This window comes from Apodemus sylvaticus, chromosome 3 (genome assembly GCF_947179515.1).
Source record: "Apodemus sylvaticus chromosome 3, mApoSyl1.1, whole genome shotgun sequence".
Classification (NCBI taxonomy): Eukaryota; Metazoa; Chordata; class Mammalia; order Rodentia; family Muridae; genus Apodemus; species Apodemus sylvaticus.
The window spans coordinates 160,674,884-160,699,458 of NC_067474.1; the positions used below are offsets into that span (position 1 = coordinate 160,674,884).

At 38.8% G+C, this 24,575-nt stretch overlaps 3 protein-coding genes across 30 annotated transcripts in view; 1 reads left to right on the forward strand and 2 right to left on the reverse strand.

Annotated features, from left to right (window-relative positions):
• The window catches only part of LOC127681600 (oocyte zinc finger protein XlCOF6-like), a 1,434,619-nt gene that overhangs the window by 973,733 nt on the left and 436,311 nt on the right, over positions 1-24,575 (forward strand). The window lies entirely within an intron of this gene.
• LOC127681615 (oocyte zinc finger protein XlCOF6-like) overlaps positions 1-24,575 on the reverse strand; it is a 988,257-nt gene that overhangs the window by 915,195 nt on the left and 48,487 nt on the right. The window lies entirely within an intron of this gene.
• Positions 1-24,575, reverse strand: part of LOC127681617 (oocyte zinc finger protein XlCOF6-like) — a 1,149,846-nt gene that overhangs the window by 822,340 nt on the left and 302,931 nt on the right. The window lies entirely within an intron of this gene.

The window sequence follows — 24,575 nt, forward strand, 5'->3', positions numbered from 1 at the left end:
TTCTCACTTTAATCCCAAACAAAAGGACAGTTACTAAGTAGAAGGAGGCACCCATGTTTAAAAGTGATGTCCAATTAAATGGCAGAAAATATGAAATGTCAGAGAATGATCTGACAGAACAGGATATGTGAAATTCTCCTGAGATGAGAGAGAAAATGGAAGCTACATAAGTGAGAGAAAAACAGTACAGGAAGAAGAGAATAGTCAAGGAATAGGTAAAGTGCATGGGCAGTGGTATAGTACAGTAGAGGGAACAGAACAGAAAGGGAGGAGGAAACCCTTATACTTGGAGAGATTTTATATAGTCAGACTGAAGAGAGAACATGCTAGTCACAGATAAAGACAGAATGAACAAGAGAAAGTGAAGGCCCAGAAGATTTTTAAAAGATTGGTACAGTTAATTTAAGGCCAGCAGAGCATTTCAGTGTCTCAGAGAAGAACCAGGTAGAATGAGTCAGCTGGGAGTGGAGTTTGAGGGGGAACACCTGAGTAGAACAAGAAAAGGGGAGCTTATTCAGCAGGAATTTTCACAGGCTAAAAACACACTAGGTCTAAGTAAGATTGTAAAATGGCAAGAGTGTTACAGGCACAAGCCTAGGTAAATGGACAGAGGCAACAGCCTCCAATAATTACAATAGGATAATAAAAATTTACGTTTACATTCCTGTGGAAAATCTAACACTGCTCAGAATAAAAGCTTTCTAGAATGTAAGAAGAGAAGAAACATACCTCAGAGTACTAAGGATAGAGTCTTGAAATTAAACTGAACATTACAGAAAAGGTCAACAGTAATAATTCTACTCTAATAAGAACTAATTTAACTCACTGCATCATTAGAACACAATTCAAGGACTAAAGATCATTTTGACTGGGCAGAATATGTGATTCAGAAAGCATGTGTATCTTCTGGAGAAAAACAACTCAACTCAGATCATTCACTCTGCAACAAATATCATGATGGACTCTCTATTGCTAGCATTCATAGTGTCAAAACTAATATGCAAACTGAGGCAGGGGACACATTTATCCATGGTCATACCCAGATACGCATCCTGTGTGCTAAAATTACAATCTTCCCGAAAAGGCATGGCCACTAGTATCATAGTGGCAAGACTCTTTGTGGGTAACATCAGATTTCCTTGTTCTAGATGAGCTCACCTCCACAGGAAAAATAAATACATAGATTAACTGAGAATCTGGCTAATATCCAATAAGGAAGGTCACAGGTCCTAAAAGTGAAGCCACTACAGATATTTGCTTCCTGTGTAAATGGACCTTGTCACACCCATGTCCTGATGCTGATTTCAGTCTTTGTTTTCAGTGCACACCTGATAATTCAGAGCCATGATACTAACCAAATATTGATGTCAACTGACTGCTGACTGCACTGCCTACCATGGGAAGCCCATATCATCACATCTCATATTATTCTCATTGATATTTTCCAGAATCATTAATGAAATAGAATCTGGAAAAAACAAGTCCATGTCCTCTTTCTACTGAGAGGTGAGCCCCACCACACCCCTTGTTCAATCCTTCTAAAACACGTGGATCCTTTGATATAGTCTCCTTGGCCTTTACCATCCAGGGCTCTTAGTTTTGATTTATAGCATGCAGACTTGGCTGAGCATACAGAGAACTAAAAACGGGAAAATACTGTTCAGAAATAACCTGAAACATTTTATGGGACAAAAATGAAAGATGCCAATACCAGGCAAAAGGGTAAACATGAAGGAAAGAAAAGAAGTCTTAAAAATGTCTATTTTTTTACCTTAGGATTCAGCTTCCCTATGTGCTGTGAGAGTCAGTCACACAGTAAACACACAGACAGAGTCCTTTTCCCAGAACACTGAGGAGCAGTAAAAAGAATATAAGAAAAATATTGGGATCCACAAAATCCAGAGTGTTGAACTTTCCCAACAAGAGATCAAAAAAAGAAAAGAAAAACAAAAAACAAACAAACAAAAAAAAAAAAAAACCTGAGTGAAGTGGTCTAAGCATTCCCACACATGCAAGAAGTCTGTATAGCAGAACTCAACAAACCATGAATGTGCATGGGCAGATTGCTTTTCATGAACCAATGAGACACTTTTCTTAAGAAAGTGAGCAATCATAATTATACCAAAGGTGCTGTCTAATTTTGCATTAATTCATAGTGCATTTTCTACTTATAAAAATATCTTGGCCTGATATCATCCTCTTACAGCATGGTGAGCTGAACCTTGGAAGGAATCAAAGAAATTCACGAGGAATGATTAACTGGGGTGCCTGTTACCATATCATTGAAGACATAGTTGGGTAGTTACTTTCTTGGCTCCTAGTTATTTCTTGGTCTGCCTCTCCTCCTCTTCCTCAGTTCCCCTCCCCCATCTGTTGGATTGGTTCAGTCTAGACCCAACTAGATAGCTTTCAATGCTTTCTCCCTTCAGGGCCAAAAATTAACCTCACTATCAGCCCAAAAACCAAGTATTTTCTTGCAATGCTGCAGGTCGCATGTCTTAGGAAAGTAATAAAGCCTCATAAGAAACCACAGTGGCCTATAAAACTGCCTGTAGCATGTGACCAGAGTCCATGTCTTGGTCAGGATGTAATATTCCATAAAGTTTGCCCACATGGTGGAATTGTTTTTTCTCTGGTGACACTCAAGGTTAACAGAACCTACAATATATCATCTTAGCCATAAGTTGCTGTAATCCAGTCTTCATTTTTCATTCAAACCTATGGTGTAACATTATTAACAGCCTATGAAGACACATTTCTCGATGCTGTATTTACGTCATAGACATCATATATCCCAGAGTTATATAAATGGAACATATAATGTTGTTTGATTAATGTCAGTATTTATAGCCATATGATCATGCTTTATAAAGAAAATTTTCTAATGCAATCAATTCTGCACTGGTCCCCCATATGACGAATATCTAAAAATCTCTCTAGGGATGATTAATCAGTTTCCTGGAGAAAGGGAAATGAAATGGCAAATGGAGTAACAGGGAAATTAAGAAACATGAATGAATTTGAATTAACAGAGCCCAGGATCCATGAAGTTATTTTGGAAAAATATTCTGGCAACAATAAAATTAATTAAAACATACATCACCATAAAGTCAATTCACAGGATCTCAAAATTGCTGATAATGGTAAGATATACTCAACAGAATTATGAGAATGACAACAGAAAATGCACCCCTGCTCCACAGCCCTGCTCTGCTCCTGCCCCTTTCCCAGCCCAACAGTCCCTCTGACCTGGCAGGTGACAGGACCAGCTGCTGAATGTCCTAGGAGGTGAGCACAGCAACTGCTGCTTAAGGAAGTTTTCCGGGTCTGCAAATACTAGGCACTTTTCTCCAACAATGACTTCCCAACCATGAGGCAGCCTAGTGAATTCTGGAAAGGCGGAACTTCCTGTCACTTCAGCCTCCTTCCTCAAAGTCACTCCTTCTGCACCTGCCACTTATTCAGCAGCTTCCTGTAATTCTTCTGAGCTCACCCACTTTGGGAGCTTTTAGTTATTTAGCTTCCCTATGCTTCACACAGCAATTTTTGATACTTTGGATTTTTCATTGCTTGCTTGCATCATTGATTGTTTCTTTGTTTTCATTTTGTCTTTTTCTTAATCTCATCAGGAAAAACTCCTCTAGCTCTGTTGCATGCTGCCTTCCACGTAACATCCCAGTACCTCCTGTGCACATCTTCCTGACAATGTTGCTGCCAGACTAGACCAGAACTGGATGTAGTAGGGCACAGTACCCAGGTTCTGGACCCTTCAGATACAAGTTATCCTGACTAACTTCTCACTTTGTAAGTCTAGCCCCCTGGGCTAAAAATGCACACAATCAAGCAATCCCTCTGAATTCTGATGCTAAGAACAAATACCCAAACAAAATAAAACTAAGATAAAATGTCCTTGGCTCAAACCACAAACCATATATGTATCCTCTAAGTCAGGAAATTTACATGACATACAAGATAAAGGATTGAAAACCCAGATCAAAGAAATCATTTGTAACCCATGTAACTCAACTCAAGAGGACAGGAACAAAATGATTTGTGGACAAGAAAATAATAGCTGATTCCTGAAGAAAATGAGAACAACATAGGATATGAAAATTGAGTTCAATAGGTACTTAGAAACACCGCCCCCCCCCAAAAAAAAGACCCTGGAAAGAAAATGCACTAAGATGAATAATAATAATTTATAGAGGACCTGTAGGAAACATATTGTCAGAACTGAAGAAAAGGTAGAGAAGCTAGATGCCTCAGTCAAAGAAAATGATAAATTAAAATGATGTTGGGTTAAGGCACAATATTATTTACTGATTGAAGTTTGAGATGTAGAGAGTCTTATTGGGATACCGTGCTGCCTGTCAGGAACTTGACATTGGCCAAAGATATGGGCTTCAAGCAGGAATCTGACATTAGGGCATAACAGGAAGGTAGGTTACAGCAGGAATTTTAATCTTATGGTGGAAGGAGAGAAGCAAGCTTCAGGGAAGTTTCTGGGCTTGGACCAAGATAGTAAGCTCAGCTATTTTGGTCATCCTTACACACCCTTGGAAACAACTGTCACTGAAGTGATCATGGGACTTTGCTTATTGCCTTGACAATTTTGTGTTTACCTTCTGGCTTGTTCTACATTGTACTACTATAGATCCTGTTCTGACTTAGGGTGTGGTTAGCCCAAGGCACACAACTTTAATCACTGTGGTTGGAATACAAGCAAGCCCTTAGTATTCACTATAATCCCAAACAACAAAAGTGCAGTTACTAAATTGAAAGAGGCACCCATGTTTGAAAGTGTTGTGTAATTGAATAGCAGAAAATGTGAAATGTCACAGAAAAATCTGACAGAACAGGATATGCACAACTCTCCTGAGATGAAAGAGGAAAGGGAAGCTACTTAAGGGAGAGAAAAGCAGTACAGGTAGAAGAGAATAGTAAAGGAATACAGTGGAGTTCATTAGCTGCAGACCATTACAGTAGAGACAGTAGAACAACAGGCGAGAGAAGGAAACAGTTTTACTGGGAGAGATTTTATATTATCAGACTGAAGAGAGAACATGATAGTCACAGTTAAAGACACAGTGAGCAACAGAAAAAGAACGCCCAGATTTTTTTTTGCATTTTAATAAATTCAACTTTTTAATAAAAATTTACATCTAGATAAGATAAACAGTCTTTAATTTTTTGAAACTTTAATAAGATTTTAAAACATGACTTAGAAATGAAAAACATGCATATTTTGCACACAAATAATGTAATATAAATCAACTCAACTCGATTTGAAAACATGTGAATCAAATTACAGTTTTAGAAGTTAATAATTCTCATTTAATTAAGTTAGCACCTTGCTAAATTCAGCCTTTGTAAAAAAGAGGCTTAGTGCATATTTTAATGGTAAATTGTGACTGTGTACCAATTATTGATATTTCACCTTATTAAACAAGATTATGTTCTTGAAATTTGGTAAATAACAGCTAACCACCTATGACAAGTAAAATTTCCAATGGTAACAGTTACATTTTGTAACATACAACTTTCTATAGATTTCCTATCTTAAAATTTTAAAAGCATTCATTCTAAGGATTTCATCAACATCAGTTTAGCAGAGGAAGATCAATCTTGATTGAAGCTGCTTATATACAAAATATATTGCACTATAACCAAAATATTGTCAATATAAAATCCAATCTGTTGTCACTAATATGTACAGAGAATTAGTACATATTAGATTCATATTAGTAGATACTACAATTAGTACATATAAGATTAGTACAGATAATTTAAGGCCAAGCAGAGCATTTCAGTGTCTCAGGGAAGAACCAGATTGAAAGAGTCAGCTGGGAGAGGAGTTTAAGCTGGAACAGCAGAGCAGCACCAGCCAGTTAAGAGTTGAGAATGAACAAAAAAGGGAGAGCTTATTCAGCAGGAAATTTCACAGACAGAAAACACTCTAGGTATAGATAAGATTGTACACAGGCTAGAGTCTTTCAGGCCTAGGCCTAGGTAAATAAATGGACAGAGGAAGTAAGCCTACCAGACAATAATTACAATAGGAAAATAAAAGTTAATTTTACAGTCTTGTGGAAAAATCTAACACTGCTCAGTATAAAAGCTTTCTAGAATTTAAGAAGAAAAGAAACATATCTCAGAATACTACAGGAAAGAGACTCAACAAAACAGTACAGAAAAGATCAACATTAATTATTCTACTCTTATCAGGAGAATTCAACACAGTGCATTAGTAAGAACACAACTGAAAGACTGAATATTATTTAGACTGGACAGACTATGTTATTCAGAAAGCAAATGCATGTTCTGGAGAAAAACATATCAGCTTAGATCATTCACACTTTAAACAAATATATTGGATGGACTCTCGGGTGGTAGCATTCATAGTGTCAAAAACTGCTATGCAAACTGGGGCAGGAGGCAGAGTTATTAAAGATCATACTCAGATTTGTATCTTGTGTGCTACAATCACATTATGCCAGGTAAGGCATGGCCACTAGTAACATGGTGGCAAGATGTTCTGTGGGTAACAGAAGATTTTCTTGTTCTAGATGAGCTCAGCTAGCTCCTCAGGGGGAAAAATACTTAGATTAAACTGAGAATCTGGCTAAAATCCAGAAAGGTCACAGGCCCTAGGAGAAAAAAAAACACTACTGATATTTGCTTCATGTGTAAATGACCCTTGTCATACCACTGCATGATACTGATTTCAGTCTGGCTAAAAGAAACTTAGTTTTCAATGGGCAGGTGCTAATTCAGAGACTCAAAACTAATCAAATGTTGACATCAATTGACTGCACTGCATATCATTGGAAATCCTCATCACTTCTAATATATTCTCAGTGAAATTTTCCAGCACCATAAATGAAATTGAATTTAGCAAAACCAAATTCATGTCCTCTTCCTACTGACAGGTGAGCCCCAATCCACCCTTTGTTTAATCCTTCTAACACACCTGGATTCTTGAGACTCCTTGGCCTTTTCCATCCAGGGCTCTTAGTTTTGATTTATAGTTATGCAGTTTTGTCTGAGCATATAGAGACCTGAAAACAGGAAAATATCAGTCAGAAATAACCTGGAACATTTCTTGGCACAAAAATTAAAGATCCCAATACCAGGCAAAAGGAAAAACAGAAGGAAAGAGAAGATATCATGATAATGTCTCTTTTTATCTGAGGATTTCTGATTACCCTAGAGATGTGAGAGTCAGTCACAAAGTTAACACAAATCCAGAGTCTTTTTCACAGCAACACAGTAGAAGAGCAAGGAAGAATGTAAAAAACATATTGTGACACACTGAATCCAGATGGCTGAACTTCTCCAACAAGAGGTCTGTAAAAAAAGGTCATGAGAACAGGATCTAAACATTCCCACACCTGCAAGAAGTCCATATTGCAGAATCATGAGAAATGCACTGGCAGAGTGCATTTCATGAACCAAGGAGACATTTTTTAAGTAAATGACAATCATAATTATTTCATAGGAACTGTCTAATTTTGTCTAAATCGATACTTAGTTTTATATGTATCAAAACATCTTGGCCTGATATCATCCTCTCACAGGATGTTGGGGCAATCCTTAGAAGGATTCAAAGAAATTCAGGAGGAATGGCTAGATGGGGTTCCAATTAACATCTCAATGCAGACTTTGTTGACTCAGCTTTGTCTTGGCTCCTGCTTCCTCTTTTGGCCAGCCCTCCACCCTCCTGGTTTGTCCTCAATGACCCTCCCCCTTCCAGGAACTTGTCCAGTCTGTACCCAACCAGATACTTTGACTGATTCCTCCCATAAACTGAAAAGCTAAAAATTACCCTCTAAGCACCACCAGCCCCAACAAAGATTATCTTCTTACAATGCTGCAGACTGCCTGTCTTTGGAAAATAATAAAGCCTCATTGGAAACTGCAAGGGCTTACAAAACCGCCTGTAGCATGTGACCAAAGTCCATCTCTTGGTCAGGATACAAAATTTTATAATGCTTGCCTGAACGGTGGAACTGGATTTTTCTCTGGCGTCACTCAGGGTTAACAGAACCAACAACATACCTTCTCCTCAGCAATACCTAGGTGCAATTCTGTCTTCATTTTTCATTCAAACCTAAGGTCTAACATTAATAGCAAAGCCTGTAAAGATATATTTCTGAATGCTGTATTTACATCAAAGACTGCATATACCCCAGTGTTAAATTAATAGAGAGTATAGCTTTGCTTGGTTTATGTTAATATTAACTCCTATATGGTAGTGCTTTATAACGAATATTTTCTCATTCAATCAAATCTGCACTGGTCCCCCACATGACAAATATCTACAAAGCTCTCTTGGAATGCCTATTCAATTCCCTAGAGAAAGGGAAATGAAGTGGCAAATGACAGAACAGGGGTGTTAAGAAAGCATGAAGGAATTTGAATTAGAGGAGCTTTATTAAAGCTTTTTTTGCAATGACAAACCTCCTGGTATACAAACTCCAGATATGGCCAAGGATCGATGAGGTTATTTTAAAAAAATATTCCGGCAATGATAAAATTCATTAAAATATCACCATAAACCCAATTCACAGTATCTCAAATTCCCTGATAATGGTAAGATACCCACAACACAATCGTGAGAGTGGCCGCAGAAAATGCACCCCTGGTCCACACCCCTGCTCAGCTCCTGCCCCTTTCCCAGCCCAACAGCCCCTCTGACCTGGCAGGTGACAGGATGAGCTTCTGAATGTCCTAGGAGGCGAGCACTGCAACCGCAGCTTAAGGAAGTTTTCAGGTTCCGCAAATACTAAACACTAGTTTCTCACCATGACTTGCTGACCACGAGGCAGCCCAGAAGCAGGGAGAATGCTGGAATGTCTGAACTTCCTGTCACTTCTGCCTCCTTCCTCAGAGCCACTCCTTCTGGACCTGCCCAATACTCAGCAGTTTCCTGTAACTCTAAGCCCACCTACTTTGGGTACTTTTAATTAATTAGCTTCCCGATTCTTCATAACAATTTTTGTTGTTTTGGCTTGCTTGCTTGCTTGCTTATTATTCCTTTGTCTTTATTTTGTCTTTTTCTTAAACTCATCTAATTATTCAGGAGGCCCACCCTCGCCATCAGGAGCCTCTCCTCCACTTCTGTAGCAGGCTGCCTTCAACACAGCTTCCCATGACCTACTCTGCACAGCTTCCACACAAGCTTGCTGCCAGACTAGACCAGAACTGGATGTAGGAAGACACTGCACCTGGATTCTGAACTCTTAAGAAACAAATAATCCTGCCTAACTTCTCACATTGTGAGTCTAGACACTGAGCTAAAAATGCACACAATTAAGCAATCCCTCTGAATTCTGATGCTCAGAACGAATACCCAAACAAAATAAAACTAAAATAAATTGTCCTTGGTACAAACCACAAACCATATATGTATCCTACAAGGAGGGCAATTTATATGATATCCAAGATAAATAATTGAAAATCCAGAGTCATGATCAAAGATATCAAAGTTTGAAAACCATGTAAATCAACTCAAAGAGGACAGGAACAAAATGATCCATGAGCAAGAAAATAATCAAAGATGCCCAAAAGAAATGAGGACAACATGGGATATGAAAATTGAGTTCAATAGGTGCTTATTTAAATTGATATTTCCTAGGAAAAGAAACCGTGCAATACTGTATCTGCATTTGTATTGTGACACAATATGGAAAAAAAATAAACTGGTCACTGTAGTCTGCAAAAAGAAAAGAATTCATACTGAAGACAAACCCTATAAAAGTAATCAATGCAGTAAAGCCTTTCAAATAACTATCATCTAAATGTCATGAAGGAATTTTACTGAAGAGAAATCCTACAATTATGAGCATCAGGTGCATCTGTAGACAGCTAGAAGTGACTTCACAGCCAGCTCCTCCATCCAGTGAGGAGACTCCTCATCTGTAGGCAACAGCACTGCTCCTGCATCTGTTGCCATGGAACCCACCATGGCACCACTTCCCTTTCATGTGCTTCACATGCCTCATGGACTGGATAAAAAAGTCTTCCCCCGTCCCACATCCCCTTCTCTTCTTCTTACATCTCCCCCCCCCTCTCAGAGGCTGCTTCTGACAATGAAACCTCTCCCACATGAGACCCAAAGTATGATATGTCTGGGGTTTGGCCTGCCTATTCTAACAAATATGAAGAAGGCTTTTCACAGAAATAACATCTCAGACTATATGATTGCATCCATATTGGAAGGAAATTCTGCAAATAAGCAATGTGATAAAGACTTCAAATGTTGTTGGAAATCATGAGGAAAAGCCATACTGCAGAGAAATCGTGTTAATATATTCACTTCTGTAAAATGGCACTTACTGGTACCTTTATGTAAGAGTGCAAACTTTAATGTGTCAGAAATTTTTTAATATTCCTGAAGTATTAAGGAACTGGAAAAAAAAACATCCTGAAGGGAATAAATGTCTATAAGGATTTGGTAATATCTTTAGGTAACACCATTACATCCTGTCACACAAAATTATTGATTCTGGAGAACAAGAGTCTGAGAAGTGTCAACAAACTATTCACACATTTTGATCTCACTCTTGATTTTGTTTGCACTTGCAAACTCATATGGAAAAATGCCCTAGGCATTTATTCGAAAAAGGCAACCCATTTAGGTTTCACAACTGACTTCAATTACATGAACTAACTCATCCAAGTGTGAAGCTTTATGGGTGTGTATCAGAGCTCTTTCTTTTGTGGTGATAAAACTCAATGGCTATGGCAACTTATAAAAGTGTTTAATTTGGCTTAGTGTTGAGAGGGATATGTGGTCATCAAGAGGGTGGCATCCCAACAAGTGTCACATATAGCAGCTAAAACAGGAAGCTCAGAGATGACACCAAAACCTGAAGAATGCCACAGAGACTGGGACCTAGACATGGTGGATGGATGTAAAACCACAAGTCCACTCCAAGTGATATATTGCTTCCACGAAGGCAGAATCTCCTAAATCTTATCAAATGATACTACTAACCAGGAAGACTTGACTTTCTGACTTGAAACCTACATGCATGGTTTCTGTTACATGAACAAATTCATGATGAAGAAAAATTCTGTAGGTAGACGTTTAGATGCCTTAACAGAAAATAATGAATTCACAAGGTTATGTAGGAAGGAGCTCACCCAAAAGAAAACAGTATTCATGTGACATTTTGATAAAGACTTTCAACATCATAGCTGTCTTCCATTTCCAGGGGGAAAAAAGTCTTACTTTTTCTCTTTTTCATCATGGTTTTGAAGGAAGAATATGATTTACCATGTTCACTCAAGTGTAGTGAAGGAAATCACCAATTGTTATTAGAGTTTGTGTTTTGAAATATTGGTAGTAGATATAAAACTGTAATGTATATGAGGTAAATCTATGTACAGAACTTTATTAGGCCATTGTTATATTCCTTCTGTGTACCCTGGTAATTTCCTTTTGCATTTTCATTTGGTGATCTGTAGTTTTTTTTCTGCAATGTGTAGAATGGATGCTGATCATCTATGTGGTCCATTGTTTCCTAAATATAAAACTGTGCATACTCATACTTTTCAAGTAAGAGTGTTTGTGAAGGGTAGTGTGTGGTTGTTCTTGGTTTTGTTTTAAAGATTTTCACAAAATCCCTAGAGGTGACACTTGTTATCCAGCCTGATGTGGATGTCAATCATTAGGCAAGGCTACATCTTTATTTTTAAGTGTGAGCCTCCTTAGTACATGTCCAATGATAGAAGTTCAACCCCTAACATTTCCTGTTCTGTCAACATATTTAACAATGTTTATATTGAAATGCTTAATAGAAGAGAATATCAAAATACATCAAATAACTCATGTGTCAGAGATGTAATGAAGTAGAATAATGAGCAATCAACTGTATATCGCACAATAGAGCTCAAATGTTATGAGTATGTGAGTATTTTCTGAAAATCCATGCTTCTTCATTTTGCATTCGTTATCTTTTGGCACTACTTCTTCAAATAGTAACTTCTAAGGGAATTATCTAGAGATACTGTAACAGCAATAAAATTAATTTGAATGGAAACATTTCTGGTGTGTGTGTGTGTGAGAGAGAGAGAGAGAGAGAGAGAGAGAGAGAGAGAGAGAGAGAGAGAAAGAGAGGGTGAGAGAGAGAGAGAGAGAGAGAGAGAGAGAGAGAGAGAGAGAGATTATTACAGTGATTTAGGCAATGATGGATATGTGTATATTGGAAGATAATTTTGTGCAGTCTACACTGGACATTTTTAAAAAGATTTATTTATTTATTTTATGTATATGAGGACACTATAGCTGTCTTCAGACACACTGGAAGAGGGCATCCCATTAGAGATGGTTGTGAACCACCTTGTGTTTGCTATGAATTGAACTCATGACCTCTGGAAGAGCTTTCAGTGTTCTTAACTGCTGAGCCATTTCCCTAGTCCCTAGACATATTTTTATATATTGATCAAGGTCAGGTTTCTAGCTTTGTACCCTACAGACATTTCACACTGAACATTCTCAGATATTCCAAAAAGTTTAGGCAGCCTATCAATAAAATACTATCTTCTTTGTCATTGTAAAAATATTATCATTTCAAGATGGACTAAAAACCAACTTGAATAATAAATCTTATTTGCAAATGAAAAGTATATACTGTTATGTTTTCAAATGTGATAGTTTATATTAATACTAAACAGTTGTCCCATTTTCAGAAAAAAATGAATTCCAGAGAATTCTGGATAGAGTCGGTTGATGCTGAGCCTGGTGACCTCAGTTCACTGTCTGTGAGACCCATATTAATCCTACAAACTTTTCTCTTATATTGATACTTGAACTGTGGCATGTGCATAGTCACAGTCCAACACATCCAAAAAAATTTCTTTGAACCCAAATGAGGCCAAATTATATCAATTGCAACAAAGCACACCATGGGTTTCATCTCTAGAACTCACACAGTGTAGGCAGACAACAGACACCAGTGAGTATTTCTCTCACTGCCACATATACAGCATGGCCCAGGAGCATAAACAAACAGTTCAAACATTTTTAATTCTTTTTGTTTTTTTAATTATTTTATTTATTTTCTATGTATACATTGTTCTGCCTGGAGGTATGCGTGCATGGACAGAAGAGGGCAGCACATCTCAGTACCAATGTTTACAAGCCTTTATGTGGAACTGCTTATCTTAGCTTCTATTAGAGACTACTTGCTTCTGTGAAGACCCAACTTCAGCTGACTGATGGGAAAAAGCGGTCAGTCCTTCTGGTACTCATGGACACTGGCAGCTCAAGTCATTTCTCCCGCATTTGGATTGAAGAGCAAATTAAGGGTAAAGTTATGTGACTCTGGGTCTCTATATGTTGATTCTGATTTTTGCCAGAAAATCAACACAACAATGTAATCCTTTATTAAATATTAAATGCAGACAAGTGATGGACCTTCATCAGGAAAATGCCTCCAGAATTTTCCAGCTGGAAGGGGCCAGACACACATTCCAAGGGCTTATATAAAAAATTAATTAGGTCATGATATTTTCCCATTAGGCCTGCTTATTTCCACAGAACTACAAATCCCAACATTCCAGGGACTAACCTGGTTCCTGCGGCTGTTAGCCATACAAGTTAATTTTGTGAATTATATACACAACAACTCCACCTTACTTTCAGGAGGAAGAAGGAGAAATGCCTACTGAGTGCTGTGAGGGGAGCTCAGGAAAGCTCAGAAGAAAAAAACCAACATGTTGAGCGCAGGGTCACTGCCCACAATAGGGAAGATCAGGCAGCTTGAGACCTGGACATGGTGGTGGTCCTCCCTGGGTCTAGGTGGTAAGTAGAAGACAGATGTGTTCCCCAATGACGTTTCTCTCTCTCTCTCTTTTTTTTTTTAGATCTGGTCATTCCCTGGAATTGATGGTGTGCTCTGCAGGGCTGCATATGCACAGAGCATTTGGAGCAGGTGGTTTTGTAGAAAATGCCTTAGTAGGAGGCAAAATTTAGAGAGCAAGACCCCTAGTTTCTCTTACAATCTTCTACAAGTTCTATTTTGTTTTGTTTCCTTTTTTTTTTTTTTTTTTTTTGAGACAGGGTTTCTCTGTATAGCCCTAGCTGTCCTGAAACTCACTTTGTAGACCAAGCTGGCCTCAAACTCAGAAATCCACCTGCCTCTGCCTCCCAAGTGCTGAAATTAAAAATGTGCACCACCACCACCAGGCTAAGTTGTACAAGTTCTCCTCTTAGCATTTAACATTTAGAAGTAAGATCCCTTTGTAGTTAACTTGGTGGAGGTTGTAAAAGGTATCTATTGCTTTGGGTAACACTCAAATAATAAGTGTGAGATTCAAGAGTACAATAGATAGTAAAGGATTTAAAGATACTTAGATAATAGTGAAACTAAATAGAAAGTAGCAGAAGAAGGAGCACCTCTACAAGATAAGTAGTATGCTAATCAGGCCTGCTAGAGATTACAATGCTGAAAAGCACATTATTTACCAGAATTGTCCCAAATTTTGACTCCAATACACAACAAATGAGACAGCCCTGATTTACATCCAATCACTAGGCCATCACCATATCAAAGACCAGGCCTCTAAAGAGCTGCTCAAGCAGGGCAGAACAGGGCAATTCCCAACATTAGGCCTGCTGTGCCATAATGGTTCAATTTTCTTCTTGAGAAAATCAGTCAGCCACAAGAACAAAAGTACACTGTTATCAACTCTTTCCAAAAAAAAAAAAAAAAATCACCATACTGTTGAGAGCTAGCCTCATCAAACAAGGCTTTACATGGGGCCATCACATTTGGAGAATATCATAGCTCATTCTTAACCCAGGAACATGCTTGGCAGAGCCAGTAACAGCCTGGGGCCTAGGCCTTGGGGACACTCACTAAGGACCCAAAGTATTGACAATAAAATAAAGTTCTGTTACAGAATATTTGATCATATAAGGAAACCAGAGATTGTGTTCTAGTGTGGTTCAGCCCTTAGCACATGCCTTCAATTCTACTGCCCAAATTGTAGATTTGCCTTTCGTATACAAGAATGCCAAGTTAGTTTGTAAAAGGAAGCATCCATGCTTGAAACTGATGTTTAATTTAGTGGCATATAAAGTGAAAAATCAGAGAGAGATTTTAAAGATTTGGATATGGCCAACTCTGCCAAAAAAACAGAGGAAAGGGAAGTTACTTCATAAAGTACAGTGCAGAGAAAGGACCAAGTTCCCAGGAGAAGTTTACAGAGACAGGTTGAGGTGAGGACAAGCTAGACACAGGTGAAGACAGAACAAGCCAGAGAATGACAAGGATACAGAAGATTGCAACTTACTGCTAGAGTTAGTATGAGGCCAAGCAGAGCAATGGAAGAGAAGCTGACAGAAGCCAGATTGAATGCCTTCATGAAGAGGACTTTGAGACTGAACAGATGAGTTGAATCAGTCAGGTAGAATAACCTGCTGTTTTAGGGCAATGGTGTCAGTAAGAAATGAATCTAGCAATATATGTACTATGTAAATATTTCATCTTCCTAAATATCTAGACTTGCACCCTCTAGTCCATATTTAAAGTGTTCAAAGCATAACTTAGGTCCTGGCCCTAACAGAGACTTAAGGGGACAGCATACGTTGAATGAAAAATTCATGCTAGGCTGACTACTGTGATAATTGGCCTGAGGTCAGTAAAGCATTTTTTTATTATTTACACTTTACTTGTGTGTGAAGTGATTTCTCTCTGTGAAAGCATATTAATTCTAGGACAGCTCCACCTTCAGCCTTTTACAAGAAGAAACATTCACAAAAAATGTTTCTGATACAAACTGTGGGGTCTCAAATGACCTTGATCCCAGTCTTTTTTGTCCCCTGGACAATGACCTTGCTTTTTCTCTTGATTAAACAGCTCAAATTCTTGAGTTCTAATTGGTGTAGCTTTGGGATTTTTAAATTATATTCTTTATCTTGCTATTGATCTTTAAATTTCATTTTACTTTTGCATCACTGCTCTGATCACTTACTTTTTTCTATGGCCAATATTCCCCAGTTATGAGGACACCAGCTCCACACCCCTGCTCTGCTCCTGCCCCTTTCCCAGCCCAGCAGCTCCTCTGACCTGGCAGGTGACAGGACCTGCTGCTGCTGAATGTCCTAGGAGGCCAGCACAGCAACTGCAGCTTAAGGAAATTTTCAGGTTCCGGAACTTCTAGGCACTACTCTCCCACCAGGTCTTGCTGACTAACAGGCAGCCAAGATGCATGGAGAATGCTAGAATGGTGAAATTTCCAGTCACTTCCACCTGGTTCCTCAGAGCCACTCTTTCTGTTCCCACCCAATATTCAGCAGTTTCCTGTAATTCTTCTAAGCCCACCTACTTTGTGAACTTTTTTTGTTGTTTTTGTTTTGTTCGAGACAGCGTTTATCTGTGTATCCCTGGCTGACCTGGAACTCACTCTGTAGACAAGGCTGGCCTCAAACTCAGAACTGCCTCCCAAGTGCTTGGATTAAAGGCATGCACCACCACTGCCTGGCCCTTACCGAACTTTAAATTAATTAGTTTCCCAATTTTTCTCAGCAATTTTTGTTGGTTTGGATTTTTGCTTGCTTGCTTGTTCCTTTCTATTCATTTTGTCTTTTTCTTCAATTTATCTAGTCATACAGGTGTGCTCTCCCTCCCTATCAGGAACCAGTCTCCCATCTCTGTTGCTGGCTGTATTCCACACCACTGCAGCTGTCAGGATGCACAGGACATAAGCTGCACAGTTGCCCCACAACGTTGCTGCCAGACTAGACCAGAATGGCACTTGGGTTTTGAACCATCCTGCCTAAATTCTCACATTGTCAGTCTAGCCACCTGGGCTAAAAATATACACAATTAAGCAATCCCTCTGAATTCTGATGCTCAGAACAAATAACCAAACAAAGTAAAACTAGGCTAAAATGTCCTTAGATCAAACCACAAACCATATATGTATCTCCTAAGAAGGGCAATCTACTGAAGATCCAAAATAAGGAATGGAAAACCCAGAGGCATGATCAAAATTTGTAAACCATGTAATTCAACTGAAAGAGGACAGGAATGCAATGATTTGTTGGAAAGAAAATAATATCAAATGCCTGAAGGAAATGAGGACAACAGGGGATATGAAAATTGAGTTTAATAGGTGGTGACAAACACCAAGAAAAGAGGCCCTGGAAATAAAATGCGGTAAGCCAAATGATAATATCTCATAGAGAACCTGTGGGAGACAGATTATCAAACTTGAAGAAAAGATAGAGGAGCTGGGTTTCTCAGTGAAAAAAAAATGATGAATTAAAATGATAGGTTAAGGCACAATACTATTTACTGCTTGAAGGGGGAGGTAAAATAGAGAAACTCCTTTAGAAAACTATCTACATTTTTCTCAAAAACAAAAGAAAAAGAAAGAAAACTAGAAATAGAACTACAATACAGACTACACTGTTTAGTCGTTTTCATAGATGTTTTCCTGATTGTACTATTAAATACTCTATGTACACACATGCACATCTATCTGCATATGCTCTGGAAAGGACACACCAGAATTACCCAAGTTTCTTTAGAGATTCTAGCTAGGAAATCAGCTCTTATCATGATTATAATAAGTTCCATGATTCTCAGGAGACTTCTGAGGTTCAATAACTGTTATGATGATTGTGAAAGGTTACAACAGATACCTCAGAAACACAAGCCCAGACCTGGGGGTCTGTCTTTAAAGTACAGATTTCTGAGGCCATGAACACCTTTCAGAGGGCAGGGCTTCTTGTTTTCTTTTTGGTGAGTTTTATTCTTTTCCATATGATTACTCAAAAAATGATTGCACAATCTTATTGATTCTGTACATGTGCATACATTAAACACACTGATGATGAATATTGTATCTGAGTTAAGAAATAAATGTGATTCCTTCAGAGGCATTTAACTAAGTTTGAGTCCTATGTTGAATTCTACACTTCATGATCCCTGTGCCTTCAATCTTCTGTTTGTCTGTTGTATGAGTTTAAATGTGACAGAAGTCTGAAGGCTTTCTTGTGTATCTCTCCCTGTGTGATCGATCGCCTTCAGTCTCTGTGTATGTGTCTATCTGCGTACTTTGTATGTATATATCTGTCATCTATTTATATCTTCCTGGCTAGACTTAAGAAAGAGATTTGCAGTTTTTATGGAAAATTAAGGAAACCATCACATGGGGAAGGAATGGGATAGTATATGGAAATCTTTAACACAGTTCTAAAAAGGATCAGGTAACTGGCTGCAAGCTATCAAGACAACAAACATTTAGAAACATCACTGTTTATCAACCAATTAATGTAGGAATGTTGCTTTAAGCCTCTGTATTTCATGCTTTCAGCAAATGACGCTCGTGCAGTTTCAGTCTGGGCATGAAAAAGTACATAAATTACCATTGTAGCTATGCATCAGCTTAGGTTTTAAAAGTTGATAATGAGGGACCCTAAGGACTTTTCCAGTCCCACACCCTTCTTTCAGCTTCCTGCTCCTGCCTAGAGTCAAGGCTAGGCCAAGGTCCAGTCTACACCCACAGGAACAGTCACAAGCAAAACATTCTCAGAATGTACTGACTGATTGTTACCTGACCCTCAGGAAAGTCACAAGTAGAGTTCAAATGCATCTCATGCTTGCTAGACAATAGAATTAAAAGGCAATATACTTAGTCAATCCGTTTGAACTCTAACAGTAGTGATGTAAGATGCGCCCCTAAAAAGTATTAAAAACTGCTTGTAACAGTAATTCAAGGTCCCCTTCTTCATACCTCACCTTGAGGGACTATTTGAAAGTCAACCCAAAAGCTTTGGAAATCTTGCTTTTGCATTGATCTGTATCTCTAAGTACCACAGACCAAGGTTCAGGGTCTCACAATAACAAAAGAAATCCATGGGAAACAATATATATATATTGAATATATATATAATGAATTTTCTGAATATTGAAAAATGTGGAATCCCAGATGATCTTGTCTTTTCTACTGGGTTACATCTACTGACTTAACAAAAGTGGCTTTATAAAAAATACCCAAACAATTCAGACCACTGACAACAAAAGGGATTGCTTTTCATAAACTCACAGCAAGTCCTTATTGCTGAATACAAGATTGAAACAACTGATTGTACTGAAGAAGTCAGGCTAATGCCTCCCTACAAGGACATTGATCTTCTATTTGTCCTTGTTATGGGCAGATGCTTTGTAAGCTACACAAAATGAAATACACTCAAAATAAACCACAAAGACTTTGATCTATAATCTGTACTTTCTGAAAAATATGATAGGTCAATGATGTCATGAAAAGATTGGAAATAATCAATGTCTGATTTGACTTAAATACCAAGGCACCCTTGTTGTCAGGCGGTGTTGGTGCACGCCTGTAATCCCAGCACTTTGGAGGCAGAGGCAAGTGGATTTCTGAGTTTGAGGCCAGCCTGGTGTACATAGTGAGTTCCAGGACAGTAGGAAGCCGTCCTGAGCTATTCAGATTTAATGCTTACTCATGGCCCTAAGGTGGTGGCTGCTAAAATATGAGAACAATTAGCTAGAGCCTTCCCCATGAGCTGTCAGTGCAAGAAGAGTGTGAGTTCCTGCCCTAACCGCTGAAAATTCCTGAAGGCAGCTTTAACTCCAGGTGTCCCCATTGGATGACCTCCTCACTTCCTGCTTCTGATCACTAGGGGTGTCCCAGCCTTTCCCTCCTTTACTCTTGTGTGAAGGTCAATTCCTTCTCTGTAAGCCTTAAAACCCGTTAGTCTCCCCGACATTAAATGAGGCCATGACACAACCCAGACTTGTGGAAAGCCGCGTGTATTCGCCATTACAAGATGGCGCCGGCTTCCACTGTGCCAGCTTCGCTTTCTTAGTAAACAAGCTATCTGCGCATGTGCAAGAGTATTTTCGCGCCAAATCTCTGCCGTCCCGGGCTCGAATGAGGTCATGAGTAAACAGCCAATCAGGTGTGTACACGTCATGCCAAGGGGTATATAAAACCGCGTCCATGTTGGGTGCGGTGTCTCCCTCCACGAAAAGCGTCAATAAAGCTTGGCTGCAGAAGGATCCTGAGTGTGCCGCGTCGTTCTTGCTGGCGAGACGAAAGCGCGGGACACAGACTGACTTGTCTTCCTTAGCATGCTTGGCCTCCCTTCTCTCTTCCCCCCATTTTTGAACCTCAGGTAGTGCCTCTTCGATACCCTGGAATAACTGGACCTGCTGGATGGGTCACAGGACAGCCAGAGATATACAGAAGAAACCCTGTCTCAAAAGAAAACAAATCCAAAAAAACCAAAATAAATAAATAAAACAAAAACAAAAAACCCAAAACCACCCTTGTTAAATGTTATTTACCTCTATGAACATGTGTGATGGACATGATTATAGTGGTGTAAGACCCCCAAAAACCGAGGGCACCCTAGTGTCCCATGGCTCAGAAGGGGATACCCATATCAATCTTGAGAAATAGTCTTGATGCAATAGTAAGAGGATTTTTATTCCAGAGACTCTGGGCTACACAGTCGTACACTGCGCAAGGGTAGAGAACTTTGGGGCCCCAAGTGCAGAATTGGGACACCTTTAATAAGTTTACAACAAAGCCCGCAAATCACAAACCAATCATTCCTTAGCGTCAAGAGCCCACAAAGTGGGAGCCAATCGATTTGTACCACTCCATAGTTTTTAAGCCAATCAGTTTAAATTATCGGAGCCTGCACTCTGTGGACCAATTAGTTTCCTATTTTCTTGGAGGTCTATAGCTGTGTGAACTCCTAGATGGGGGGTAAGGGTGTGAGCAGTTTATAGAAGCAAGATAAGCAAAAAATTAGCTCATTTCCAGTTACCTTATGGGACCAAGATGACCTAGTCAAGGCCTTTTTGCCTGGCTCTTAACAAAGGGCGGGCTCTGGAATGCAACCTTTTACCTAGTTTCTAACAAAGAGCACAAAGAGTGGGCTCTGAATATGAAGTGTTTGGGGTTCCTTAGAAGGCTGGAGTTAGAGCTTCTTTGGAGCGAGATAGCATTTTATACTTCTGACTTCTTGGGGTCATTAAAGAGTTCGGCTGTATTTTCTATCCCTTCAGTGGTAGTTTTTGTGGACACTCCGGTGTTATAAATAATGTCAAAGAGTTTTCTATATGAGGTAAAGCATAAGACTTTCATTGGAGCAGTCTACCATCTGCTGTTTATATCAAGACTATTCAAGCCTTTTCCAGGGTGAAGTTTCCCTCCCTGAATTGGTGTTTCCTCCTATTATCCTTTGTAGGGCTGGGTTTGTGGATAGATATTGGGTAAACTTGGTTTTGTCAAGGAATATCTTAGTTTCTCCATCTACGGTGATTGAGAGTTTTGCTGGATATAGTACTTTTGGCTGGCATTTGTGTTCTCTTAGAGTCTGCATGAGATCAGCCCAGGATCTTCTAGCCTTCATAGTCTCAGGTGAAAAGTCTGCTGGGATTCTGATAGGTTTTCCTTTATATGTTACTTGGCCTTTTTCTCTTACTGCCTATAATATTCTTTCTTTGTTTAGTACATTTGGTGTTTTGCTTATTATGTGATGGGAAGTATTTCTGTTCTGGTCCAGTCTGTTTGGAGTTCTGTAGGCTTCTTGTATATTCATGGGCATCTCTCTCTTTAGGTTAGGGAAGTTTTCTTCCATAATTTTATTGAAGATATTTGCTGGCCCTTTAAGCTGTAAATCTTCACACTCATCTATGCCTTTAATCCTTAGGTTTGGTCTTCTCATTGTGTCCTGGATTTCCTAGATATTTTGGGTTACAAGCTTTTTGCTTTTTGCATTTTCTTTAACTGTTGAGTCCATGGTTTCTATGGTATCTTCAGCATCTGAGATTCTTTCTTCTATCTCTTGTATTCTGTTGTTGATATTTGCATCTATGTCCACTGATTTCTTCCCAAGGCTTTCTATCTCCAAAGTTGTCTCCCTTTGAGTTTTCTTAGTTGTTTCTACTTCTGATTTTAGATCCTGGATGCTTTTGCTTAGCTCCTTCACTTGCTTGTTTGTGCTTTCCTGTAATTCTTTAAGAGATTTTTGTGTTTCCTCTTTCATGACCTCAGCCTGTTGACCAAAGTTCTCCTGTATTTCTTTAAGTGTTTTTTGTGTTTCCTCATTATTGGCTTTTGTATTCTCCTGGATTTCTTTCCATGATTTTTGTGTTTCCCTTGCAAGGGCTTCTGACTTTTGATCCATTTTCTCCTGAATTTCTTTAAGTATGTCCTTCATGTGTTCCTGTACCAGCATCATGACCAGTGATTTTAAATCCAAATATTGTTTTACTGGTGTGATGGGGTATCCAGGACATGCTGGTAAAGGAGAATTGGGTTCAGATGTTGCCATATTGCCTTGATTTCTGTTAGTGACGTTCCTGCGTCTGCCTTTTGCCATCTAGTTCTCACTGGTGTTAGTTGGTGTTGTTAATGCTGGACTCACCAGTCCAAGCTGCCCCTTCCCAGGTGGCCTCTGGAAAAAGCAAGATAGTAACCTTTTATCAAACCCAAAAGAAGTTAACCAATCAAATTTAAAAAATAACGTCAAAAATGACAGGAAGTAACAATCACTATTCCTTAATATCTCTTAACATCAATGGACTCAATGCCCCAATAAAAAGACATAGACTAACTGACTGGATACGTAAACAGGACCCTACATTTTCCTGCTTACAGGAAACACACCTAAGGGTGGAAGACAAACACTACCATAGAGTAAAATGCTGGGAGACAATTTTACAAGCAAATGGTCTCAGGAAACAAGCTGGAGTAGCCATTTTAATATCAGATAAAATTGACTTTCAACCCAAAGTCATCAAAAGAGACCCTGAGGGACACTTCTTGCTGGTCAAAGGAAAAACACAACAAGAAGAACTCTCAATCCTGAACATCTATGCTCCAAATGCAAGGGCACCCTCTTTCGTAAAAGAAACTTTATTAAAACTCAAAGCACACATTGCACCTAACACAATAATTTTGGATGACTTCAACACTACACTTTTCTCAATGGACCGATCAGGAAAACAGAAACTAAACAAGGACATAATGAAATTAATTGAAGCTTTGGACCAATTAGATTTAACAGATATATATAGAACATTCTATCCTAAAGCAAAAGAATATACCCTTTTCTCAGCACCTCATGGTACCTTCTCCAAAATCGACCATATAATTGGTCACAAGACAGACCTCAACAAATATAAGAAGATCGAACTAATCCCATGCCTCCTATCAGATCACTATGGAGTAAAAGTGGTCTTCAATAGCAACAAAAACAATAGAAAACCCACATACACATGGAAATTTAACAATATTCTACTCAATGATACCTTGGTCAAGGAAGAAATAAAGAAAGAAATTAAAGACTTTTTAGAACACAATGAAAATAAAGACACAACATACCCAAATCTATGGGACACAATGAAAGCAGTGCTAAGAGGAAAACTCATAGCCCTGAGTGCCTCCAAAAAGAAAATGGAGAGAGCATACATTACCAGCTTAATGACACACCTGAAAGCCCTGGAACAAAAAGAAGCTATTTCACCCAGGAGGAGTAGAAGGCAGGAAATCATCAAACTCAGGGCTGAAATCAATCAAGTAGAAACAAAGAGAACCATACAAAGAATCAACAAAACCAGGAGCTGGTTCTTTGAGAAAATCAACAAGATAGATAAACCCTTAGCCAGACTGACCAAAGGGCACAGAGAAAGTATCCAAATTAACAAACTTAGAAATGAAAAGGGAGATATAGCAAAAGAAACTGAGGAAATCCAAAAAATCATCAGATCCTACTACAAGAGCCTGTACTCAACACAACTGGAGAACCTGGAGGAAATGGACAATTTCCTTGACAGATACCAAATACCAAAATTAAATCAGGACCAAATAGATCATCTAAACAGTCCCATAACGCCTAAAGAAATAGAAGGAGTCATAGAAAGTCTTCCAACCAAAAAAAGCACAGGACCAGATGGTTTCAGTGCAGAATTCTATCAGACCTTCAAAGAAGAGTTAACACCAATACTCTTCAAATTATTCCACAAAATAGAAACAGAAGGAACACTACCCAATTCCTTCTATGAAGCCACAATTACGCTGATACCAAAACCACACAAAGATCCAACAAAGAAAGAGAACTTCAGACCAATTTCCCTTATGAACATCGATGCAAAAATATTCAATAAAATTCTTGCCAACCGAATCCAAGAACACATCAAAACGATCATCCACCATGATCAAGTAGGCTTTATCCCGGGAATGCAGGGTTGGTTCAATATACGGAAATCCATCAATGCAATCCACTACATAAACAAACTCAAAGAAAAAAACCACATGGTCATTTCATTGGATGCTGAAAAAGCATTTGACAAAATTCAGCTTCCTTTCATGCTTAAAGTCTTGGAAAGAACAGGAATTCAAGGCCCATACCTAAACACAGTAAAAGCAATATACAGCAAACCGGTAGCCAGCATCAAACTAAATGGAGAGAAACTTGAAGCAATTCCACTAAAATCAGGGATTAGACAGGGCTGCCCCCTTTCTCCTTATCTTTTCAATATTGTACTTGAGGTACTAGCTCAGGCAATTCCACAATA